The 11,914-nt window shown below is 36.3% G+C and overlaps 1 non-coding gene across 1 annotated transcript; it reads right to left on the bottom strand.

Annotated features, from left to right (window-relative positions):
* Positions 1 to 11,578: 11,578 nt before the first annotated feature.
* On the bottom strand, positions 11,579 to 11,685 carry LOC141722247 (small nucleolar RNA R71). The gene has a single exon (XR_012575268.1). It is a non-coding gene; the product is annotated as a small nucleolar RNA R71 (small nucleolar RNA).
* Between the last annotated feature and the right edge of the window lie 229 nt (positions 11,686 to 11,914).

Raw genomic sequence — 11,914 nt, 5'->3', positions numbered from 1 at the left:
GACAATGTCGATCTCCCTTATGTTAGGATGAAGTTGTAGAGCGCAAGATGCTCGGACCCGCAGTAGTCCAAAGGACCAAGGATATGATAGATCTAATCAGAGGACGGCTGGTAGTAGCCCAAGATGGTCATGATAAGTATGTTGATTTGACACGAAAGGATAAAGAGTATGAAATAGGGGACCTAGTAATGTTATAGGTATCCCTTGGAAAGGATTGATGAGGTTCGGAAAGAAAGGAAAGCTAAGTCTACAATTTGTTGGACCCTTGGATATATTAAGACGTTTGGGAAGTTAGCATATGAGCTAGCCCTAACCCCGAACATGTAGCAGGTCGTAACGTGTTTCACGTATCAATGTTAAGGAAGTGTAATTCAGATGCCAGATAAATAGAGGCATATGAGCGCATAGATATGCAACCCGACGTAACCTATATGGAGCAACCAGGAAGGGTTATAGAGTGAAAAGGAACAAGTGCTTAGGAGAAGGATTATCAAACTAGGCAGAGTTTGGTGGTAGAACCACAATGTGGGAAAATTGACTCGAGAGTTAGAAAGTGTAATGGTAAGAAAGTATCCCCATTTGTTTTCTATCTGATTCCGGGACGGAATCCTTTTAAGGAGGGGAGACTGTAATAACCCCCAATTTTTGAGAAATTTTGAAACCCTTATGAATAGTGTTTTTGCTGAACGAGAAAACTTTTCATGCCACGCTATGTAGGGGTTCTGATATGGATATTCTGAGATTTTATTAGTACTTTATATGGGATATAAGTGTATGTAAAGATCGCCAGAATCCAAATCCGAACACTTTGATTTTTCCCGGAAATCCATAAGATACGGAGAGAATTGAGTATAAGGTAACAGGATAAAAAGGATTTAAATTAAAGGATTATAATAAGAGGATCATAAAAAGGAATATAATGTATTGAGAAAGGTTAAAGGAACCTAAGTAATAAGATCCCGGGTATGATCCTTCAAACGATAAACGAGAACGAAAGTTAAGCGAACCGTATAACAGATCAGCGGTCATTAGGCAAACGATTAGGAAGTTAATCAAAGGGATTAGTGGGAATGATGTCATCCAACCAATAGAAAGAGGACAAGGAAGGGAGGATGACATCATGAGGATGACATAAGCATGACATGGGAAGGAAGGAGGTGTGGTGGCTTTGTAACCACACAAATTCAAGGGCAAGAAGGTAATTGACTAAAGCAAGCACAAAAACCAAGCAACCAAGCCAAGCAAAAATCATTTTCATCAAAAAATCAAAAAAGCAACCAAGGCTTTGTTCTTGAAGCTCTCGGCTTTTTACTATTCATTAGGCAAGAATTTTCAAAAATTCAAGATCCAAGCTTCCTAAATTGGTGAGTAAATTCCCTAATCATCTTCATGCTTAGTTAGGGCTATACCATGAGTTTAAGCCATCAATTCCTTCTCAATCTTCTTCATTTAATCAAAGAAGAAGACTATGAATAGTGTTTTCAAGTTTTTTAACTTGAAGTTTTCTTGTTTTTCTTGAAGATCCAAGCTTTCCTAAGACTTCTCAAAGCTTCTTAAGGCTTCCTAGCTCATCCCACCACTTCAAGGAAGGTATACCATCTCCAAACCCTAGATCCCTATGTATTATAAGATGATTTTAATTGGTAGGATGATATTGTAGCTTGTTGTTGTGATTTAGAGTTTGGGATTTGGAATGGTAGTGAAATGGAATGGTAAATGTTGTGATTTTGATTAAAAGAACTTAATTATGATTAAAGTTAAGTTTAGGCATAAGTATGATGATTAAATTGAATTGGTTGGGGTTGTTATGATGTGATGAGGATGGATGTTGGTTGTATGTTGGATTTGAGGTTGGTTTATGGTTGGTTTTGAATGGTTAAAAATTGGGAAATCGCGTAAACATAGCCGTCGTAACGTCCGATTTTCTTTGGACTGTTTTTGTGCATAGCATTAGGACCCGAGAACCCCCTGCTAGATTATGACCACTGCCATGTTTAGATAGCTCATGTTACGAGCTTCGTTTTGATATGTAGTTCGTTCGATTCCGATGCACGGTTTAGGAGAAACGACCGTTTCAAGTAACGGCGTTTCGCGAACGAAACTTTTTCCCTCGCCTTACTTTGAAACATAGGTTAAAGACCAAAAAGGGTTAATTAATGTATGAAACATTTATGGTAAGTGTGTTAGGCAGTTGGTAAGACACTCGCGAAGGAATCGCTTTAAAACTCGTAAAGGTTAAATTATTAAAAATGGTGGAGCCGAGGGTACCCGAGTGACTTAAGCGAATCAGTGAGCGCAAAACAAGCGTTAGAGTCTAAGTTAGTTAAAGTATAGATTTACAAGTGACTTTGGTTTAATTCCAACTTACTTGTTGCTTATAGGTTACCAGACTCGTCCCGAGCCATTCGTAACCCCCAGTCGCTCAGGCAAGTATTCTATCCGTTATACTGTTGTTGTGATGTATACATTTGTATATGCATGATCTTGCGATAAATGCATGTTGGTTAAATTAGCAAATTCTTGCGATATATTGTAGCATGTGATATGGTATATATGCATGCATGTTTCATATTCTTGAAATATATATCTGTTGGTTCAGTTGATAATACCTATGCTAGAGAATAGCGGTAACTTGCATATACCCTTAGTATAGGGACCCAAAGGTGAAAATATTTTCTAAAAACCGGGAGTCGAGGATCCCGAGTAATCGTGTATATATGGATATGGATATATATATATATATATATTTATATATATATATGGTTATAGTTTTCCAAACTATTAATCGAATAAGGTTTATTCGATAACTTTAGCTTTATTTTATTATTGAATATTATTTTGAATATTCATTCGAGGGCTTATGACTCTTTTATATTATTTATTGAATATTATTTGAATATTCATTCGAAGGCTTATGACTCAGTTTATATTATTTAATGAATATTATTTGAATATTCATTTGAGGATCTATGACTTCGATTATTTGCTGAAATATATTCTTTATTTTATTAAAGAATAAGGTGTTAATAATCAAACTTATTTTCGATTATTCAAATAAAGATAATACTTTCATATAAGTATATCTTTGGTTATTTAATACTCGTTTCAAGTATAAGTTTTAATACTTCTACTTCAATTATTTTTATAAAGATTATTCTTTATGGGAATATTATTTAAATAATAATATTCAGTCATTTTCTAAATATTCTGGGGACTGATTTACTTCATTAAATCAGCTTTACTCCAAACACTCTTTAAAGTGTTTTCGAGTCTTCAAAATGATTTTTAAAGTCAGAGCGGATCCCAAAACTCATTTTTTTTATATTTAAGATCTTCCTTTTTAAGGGGATTTAAATACTCGCTCAAAACCTGGGGAATCCGGCTCTGTGGTGTATTTTATATTCGCAACGAGGTTGCAGTTTTGGTAAATGAATTGATTACTTGCCCAACGTTCGGGAAGTAAGCCCATCTAATTGAGTCGGCATAAGCGACAGGCCGGGGTATGGTCTATGAAAGTGTAAGTGGCTGGGTGGCAGTCCATCAACGCGTGAGGGGCCGGGTAACGGTCTAGCGCGAGGTCCTAATGCGGCCAGGGTGATGACCGGTGAGGAATTCATCCATCTATAGTAGAAAAGGTTACTTATTGGTATCTTTGCCTGATCAGCAAGATATCTGGTTTATGCCAAAATTCTTTTCCTTTCCAAAATTCATTGGATGTTTCAAACTCTGTTCATACTTTACATAACAGAGGTTCCAGGAAATGTTTAAGAGATATATATATATGTGGATATATATATATCGGGACTAAATAAAGTATCTCGTAACTTTATTTCATTCAATAATATTTCAAAGATTGAATCTATTCAAATCTTGTCTTGTAGTCTCATCTATGTGATGAACTTTTGAAACTGATTATAACTTGAACGGTGGTAGTTCAAGTAGTATTGGGAAAGATATAAGTATATTGGGGTATTTGGTAACCTCATCTTTTAAACTTATATCTAATTAATAATTGTCTTATGAATGACAAAGATTTTCAGAAAAATGTTGAGACAAGGTTATATATATGAGATCACCTTGCAACGATATTTTTTTATACAGTTATATACTGGGACTTTGTGTATATTATGCATGGAAGAGGACTTCCAATATTTTGAAAAGTATATATGTATATATACTGAATATTTTGCGACTTCATCGCATTAAGATATCAAACTTGGTTCATTTCTTTTGACCAAGACTTTCATGAGTATTATGAGTAGGCTCATATACTATTAATCATTATACATATTATTTTGGTGGGCTTGCTGCTCACCCTTGCTTTATTTCTTCATCACACAACAACAGTTAGGAAAGATGGCCAGACTCCAGCAGACCCAGCGCAAGCGCGTGGGAAGCGTCCCGCGTCTTCCCGTTGATGTTGTAGCTGCTATAGCTGCAGAGGTAGATCTATTGTAGATCAGACCATCTACTTTTGAGAATCAATTATGTATAATTATAACTTGTGGCAGATAATGGCAATTAACTGTAAATTTATCAAGTAATCATTTTGGGTTGTAATAACTTTTAAATTGTGGATTCAAAGACTTGTACTTATTTAAATTTCATCTCTGAGACTATAACGGGTTGTGGTGTGTGTTAGTGTGGGGTCACAGCATAAGGTTATTTATTATTAATTAAGTGAAGTGATATTGTGGAAAGAAAGACCGTGACAACCCGGATCCCCGACCCCGGATCTGGGGGTGTTACAATATCTGAATATTATTATTTAAATAATATTCCCATAAAGAATAATCTTTATAAAAATAATTGAAGTAGATTTTTTAAAACTTATACTTGAAATGAATATTAAATAACCAAAGATATACTTATACGAAAGTACTATCTTTATTTGAATAATCAAAAGTGAGTTTGATTATCGACACATTATTCTTTAATAAAGTAAAGAATATTAATTAGTAAATAATCGGAGTCATAAGTCCTGGAATGAATATTCAAAATAATATTCATTAATAAAATAAACGGAGTCATAAGCCCTCGAATGAATATTCAAAATAATATTCATTAATAAAATAAATGGAGTCATAAGCCCTCGAATGAATATTCAAAATAATATTCATTAATAAAATAAAGTTATCGAATAAACCTTATTCGATTCATAGTTTTGAAAACTATATCTATATATATAAATATATATAATATACTCGGGAACATCGACTCCCGGTTTTAGAAAAATGTCCACCCTGGGTCCCTATACTAAGGGTATATGCAACTACTGCTTATCTCTAGCATAGGTATTATGCAACTATAAACATTTGAATTAACAGATATATATCAAGATTATGAAATAGATATGCATATATACCATATCACATGCTCCAATATATCGCAAGATTTGCTAATTAACCATCATGCATCTATCACAAGATAATGCATATACATATATTTACATCACAACAACAGTATAACGGGTAGAAAACTTGCTTGAGTGTTCCCGGATAGACTTAAGCTTAGAGTGGGTCCAATAACCTATAAAAAACAATCATAAGTCGGAATTAAACCTCGGTCGCTTAAGAAACTAGACTTTAACCAGTTAGACCCCTAACATTCGCTTTCGCGCTTAACGATTCACTTAAGTCGCTCGAGTACCCTCGGCTCCACCATTTTTAGTAAATTAACCATTAAGAGTTTTAAGGCGATTCTTTCGCGAGTACCTTAACAACTTCCTAATACACTTAACATAATTGTTCCATATCCCAATTAGTCATTTAAGGTCCTTAACCAAGGTTTCAAAGTAAGGCGAGGGGAAATGGTTCGTTCGCGAAACACCGTTACTTAAAACGGTCGTTTCTCCTAAACCGTACATCGGATTCAAGCGTACCATATATCAAAACGAAGCTCGTAACATGAACTATATAATCATGGCAATGCTCAAAACCTAACAGTGAGTTCTCGGGTTCTGATGTTATGAACAAAAACAGTCTAGGATAATCGGACATTACGACGGCTATGTTTACGCGATTACCAAATTTGTACAACTCCAAATAAATCCACAATCAACCCACAATCAACATTACAACCCAAAATCCCTCCAAACCTCACCACATCAGTCCATTACTTCATGTTTTAACCAACTCATTCAATCATAACAAAAGCTACTAACCATATTAAGGTTCATTAACTAATAACCAAGATTCAACCATCAAAATCTCTACAAACTCAACCAAACTTTAAACAAACAAGCATCATACTTCACGTATACTATATCAATCATAACCATTCCTAAATACTCAAAACTAAAGCTAGGGTTTGGATTTTATACCTTCTTGAAGCTTCTTAACACAACCCAAGAGCTTTGAATGCCTAAAGAACCTTGATCCTTGCTTGTATAACCTTAAACTTTCATAAAAATTCAAGAAAACTAAAGTTATTTTTTTTTGAAAGTTACTATTCACAATCTTCTTCCTTGAATTATTGGAAGAGATTGTGAAGGAAATGGAAGCTTAGATTCATAGAATAGCTATATCTATACATAAGGAACCTTGGATAATTACCTCACCAATTAACAAAGCTTGGAACTTGAATTTGAATTTTTCTTTCTTTGAAATGGACAAAAGGCCGAGAGCTTCTTGTTGGATAATGAAGGTCAACTTTGTGTTTTGTGTTTTTGATTTGTTTTGCTTGGTTGACATCCTTTGTTTGTTTAATTAACTTTTTACTAAGGTAAAGAATGAATGGTTCCTAATTAACCAACTAATCCCTCCGTTTTTGTCATGCTTAAGTCATCCCCTTATGTCATCATCCTACACTTGTCCTCTTCTTGTTGGTGAGATGACATCACCCTCCATTAACTCTTTGATTAACTCCTAATCACTTGGCTAATGACCGCTGATCTGTTATACGGTTCGCTTAACTTTCGTTCTCGTTTATTGTTTGAGGGATCATACCCGGGATCTTATTACTTGGGTTCCCTTAACCTTTCTCAATACATTATATTCATTTTATGATCCTCTCTTATAATCCTTGAATTTAAATCCTTTTAATCATGTTACCTTATACTCAATTCTTTCGGTATTTGGTGGATTTTCGGGAAAAATCAAAGTGTTCGGATTTGGATTCTGGCGATCTTTACATACACTTATATACCACATAGAGTACTAATAATATCCAGAAGATCAATAAAAGAACCCCTACATAGTGTGGCATGAAAAGTTTTCTTATTCAGCATAACCAGCAAAACACTATTCATAAGGGTTTCAAAAATTCCAAAAATTGGGGTTATTACAGTCTCCCCTCCTTAAAAGGATTCCGTCCCGGAATCAGATAGAAAATGAGTAGGGATACTTTTTTAGCATTGCACTTTCTAACTCTTACGTAATTTTCCCACATTGTGGTTCTACCATCAAACTCTGACTAGTTTGATAGCCCTTCTCCCAAGCACTTGTTCCTTTTCAACTTATAACCTTTCCTGGTTGCTCCATATAGGTTACGTCGGGTTGCATGTCTATGCGCTCATATGCCCTTATTTGTCTGGCATCCGAATTATACTTCCTTAATATTGATACGTGGAACACGTTATGAACTTGCTACATGTTCGGGGGTAGGGCTAGCTCATATGCTAACTTCCCAATACGTCTTAATACCTCAAAGGGTCCAACAATTTGTGGGCTTAGCTTTCCTTTCTTTCCGAACCTCATCCATCCTTTCCAAGGGAATACCTATAACAGCACTAGGTCCCCTACTTCCTATTCATTGTCCTTTTGTGTCAAATCAACATACTTCGTATGCCCATCTTGGGCTACTACCAGCCGTCCTCTGATTAAATCTATTATATCCTTGATCCTTTGGACCACTGCTGGTCCGAGCATCTTGCGCTCTCCAACTCCATCCTATCATAAGGGAGATCGACATTGTCTTCCCTCAAGGATCTTATAAGGCGATACCTCGATACTGACATACGATCGATTATCGTGAGAAAACTTAATCCGCGTTAAGTGATCATTCCAAATTCTTTCAAGTCTATTGCACCGACTCTCATCATAGCTTCTAGAATTATAGCTTTTGCTTCTCAATATCCATTCTTTTCCAGTTCGTAGTCGATACTATCTTCCGTACATAAACTATACTGGTTACACTTTTTCTCGTTAGCGTTCTATAACCTTTTAATAACCACGTCAACCTTAGTATCACGAACGTGTTAGAATTGGAATACCACCGTACTGATACTACTTCCTTTAGCTGCTTCCATCTTTGAAAGCTTGATCCATCATATAGAAGTAAAGGAATTTGTTGAGAGATCACTATGATCATGAACACTTGTTCTAGTGCATAGTTAGTACAGAAGGTGGCCAGCCTTTAGTACTTGACAAGCAATTAAACAACATGTGGTATCCTACTAGGCTTCTATCACACAGATAGATAGTCATTCGTCAATACCTCCCCTTCTGGAAGGGTTGTTCTTCTCAGCTTATATAAAATGAAAAGAAGAGAAAAGAACGAATTGAAGAGAATTGTATATATGAAAAAAAATGTACTACCACAAAATATCTAGCTTGGAACCTACCTCTGAACTATAGAGGTTTGTCATAGGAGAACAAAACATATGTGTATATATAACAAGATCAAGTATTATCGCATCGCATTTCGCATGCTTAAATATTTTTGCTATTCTGTCCATCATTCTTTGGACCCATGCTCTTCCTCGAGCTTATACTCAATCACCTTTGAAACTCCCTCGACATCGAAAATCGAATCTGGGATTTCATTCTAGACCTCATCGTTACTAGAATTCTATGCTTGTACTGCAACCTTCCTCGTATAGTAATATAGTTCTCTATTCATAAGAAGGAATAAATATTCAATAGGTAGATAATCGACTCAATTAGTCTATCAATGATAACTTATACATCACCACAACCCGATTAGTGGTACTTAATCTCAACATCCATTCCAATACAACTCTCACGGTTGTAATTAATCGGCTCATTACTCGCAGAATCATTCCTGCATTACTATGGTCCACCGTTGACCTACTGTAGTCATTCGTTTTCCATGAAGTCTTAATAGCTAACCATACGGAGTCCATATATATCGTATCAAATCCTTCTAAGGAGGTAACATAATCACCATTCATGATTCATGAAGAACACTCTTGATCCTGACATACATACATGACATGAAGCAGATAAAATTGCAGAAGAGTTTCAATCAAAGCAACGATAACATGTTAATACCATTCTTAATCATATGCCTTCAATAGAAGACTTAACTCAAAGGTTTGTTTAGTCCTTTTTGAAATATGGTCCTGGCTTATTCTCAAGATAGGACCTTCTAAGATAGATAGCCCGCTCATGGCGCTTACACGAATTAAACCTTTACCCAACTACTATTACGGTTGAGTATTGCACAGTCATCAGAAGGACTGTCAATCTTCCGAACCGTAATACATGATAAGTGGAATTTTATACCACTTAGAACGTCTTAAAATGGCTTAAATTGGTGTCTTGAAATCAAGTATTTTGTGTATTTGATGCGTTTTTCTAGTGTTTATGCATTTCAGGGTATTAGTTGCATTTCAGAGGAGGAATCATCAAGAATAAGCCTTGGCATGTGTTCACCATTGCGAGAGGAAAAGAACGGGCAGATTACGGCGAAGAAACGGAGCAAACATGGAATTTTTCCAGAAGAGTCCTGTGCGCCCGCGCAGCAATGCTGAGCGGCCGCGCAGCAGCCTTGCGCGCCCGCGCAGAAATGCTGAGTGGCCGCGCAGGGTCGGGGAAAAAGATATATTATTTTAGACTTCTACTTCTGTTTGGCTTCCACTTCTATGTAATCTGAGTTTTATGGGACTATTATATAGGTAGATTTGAGACGTTTTTCACAAAGTATTAAGATGAGATTATGTTTTAGATTGTGTTTTGCAAGAAGCGAAGGAGATAAGGAAGAAGACCGATTTAGCACACAGCAACGAAGAGGAAGCATATATTCTTGTGATTCTTGTTTCGTTGTAACGTTGGATGCTAGTTTTCTTGCTTTGACTTATTTACTCTTGTGACGTACTCTGTTTTAATATAATCAGTTTAGTTATTATTTTCTTGTGTTTGTTTATCATGATTTCATATGAACCCATGATGGCGATAAGTTCTATTATGGGCTAATCGTGATCATGGGGTTACAACGGATTTATTATGGAATTCTTTAGTTAATTGTTTAATACTTTAGTATGTGATGATTGCATGATATCTAGTATTGGTTGTGCGTATTCGTCTTATGTGCGTCGCGAACATATAAGATAGGGTGTTAATCTCTTGTGAAGCGACGGTGGATCTTGAGATTTAGAACTTGCCATGCTAGCATAGGTTCATGTACGTTGTGCATGATTAGTGGGTAATTCTAACAGTTTTATTTGCCCTATGTAATCAAAAAAAGGAATAACTTGTGCTTAAATCATTGTGTTGTCAATTTCTGTAGACATATAGGAAATCAACATAATTGATGACTATTCAACTTCTATCTTAATTGTGGATGTTTGATAGAATGGTATTAGTACAATGAAAGTTGGCTTTTATCAGTTTCGTGTTATTCGATTAATATCATCACTGTCACATGCAAAAGGTAATAACTATGGCTATAGAAGGAAGTAATAATGAAGTTGTGATCTCATGAGTGTTTTATTATTGATAAATTGAAGTGTTAGTTAAGTGGTTAATTAAGTAGTTAATTATAGTTAATATTTAATCAACAATTTTAAGTGTTATTATCTTAACATTGAGAAGTAGTCATACATTGGTGAGTGAGTTAAATTAGACAATAAATTAGTCTGAGTCTCTGAGGGAACGAACTAGAAAGTATTCTATATTACTTGCGAACGCGTATACTTGCGTGAATATTAGTGCGTGATTTCGCCCTAACAAGTTTTTGGCGCCGCTGCCGGGGACTCGGCGTATTTGTTTAGTTTATGTACTTACCATCATTGGTCATTAGGACTCAATGATTAGGACGTAGTAGTTAATTACTCTTTTCGGTTGTGTTTCAGGTACTTTAGCAAACGTTTATGCAAACTCGTTCTCGTGCTCGCAAGAGGACCTTAGATACAGCTGAGGAGAAAGACGAAGTTCTTGATACACCGGAGAAGTTAGATTTTGAAGATTCGGATTCAGGAACTGAGCAGAAAGAACCAGTAAACATGGGAGATCGTATTGTTCAAGCTGATCCAGCTCTTATGGATTTTTCTCGGCCTAAAATTGATGACATTCAGTCAAGCTTCCTTCATCCGGCTATTCAAGCTAACACCTTTGAAATCAAGCCGGGCACTATTCAGATGGTGCAGAATTCTGTTTCTTTTGGAGGAGCGGCAACTGAAGACCCCAACATGCACATAAGGAATTTTGTCGAGATCTGCAGCACTTTTAAGTATAATGGCGTGACTGATGAGGCTATCAAGTTGAGGCTCTTCCCATTCTCACTGAGGGATAAGGCTAAAGACTGGTTACATTCTGAACCAGCTGGGTCCATCACTACGTGGCAAGATCTTGCGCAAAAGTTTCTGGTGAAGTTTTATCCAATGGCAAAGACTACTGCTATGAGGAGTGCTCTTACTCAGTTTGTGCAGCAACCTACAGAATCTATGTGCGAGGCTTGGGAACGCTACAAGGAAATGTTGAGAAAATGTCCACATCATGGAATGCCGGATTGGATGGTAATCACTGGTTTTTATAATGGTTTGGGGGCCCAATCTCGGCCCATGCTCGATGCAGCAGCTGGAGGCGCCTTATGGGCTAAAAGCTATACTGAGGCGTATAATCTTATCGAGACGATGGCTGCAAATGAGCATCAAAACCCAACTCAGAGGATGACGTCAGGCAAGGTCGCAGGTATTCTGGAAGTTGATGCAGCCACCGCTATTGCAGCCCAA

Source organism: Apium graveolens, chromosome 4 (assembly GCF_009905375.1).
Source record: "Apium graveolens cultivar Ventura chromosome 4, ASM990537v1, whole genome shotgun sequence".
NCBI classification, from domain to species: Eukaryota; Viridiplantae; Streptophyta; class Magnoliopsida; order Apiales; family Apiaceae; genus Apium; species Apium graveolens.
Note: the sequence above shows the minus strand (reverse complement) of the source record. Positions and strands in the feature narration are given on the sequence as shown.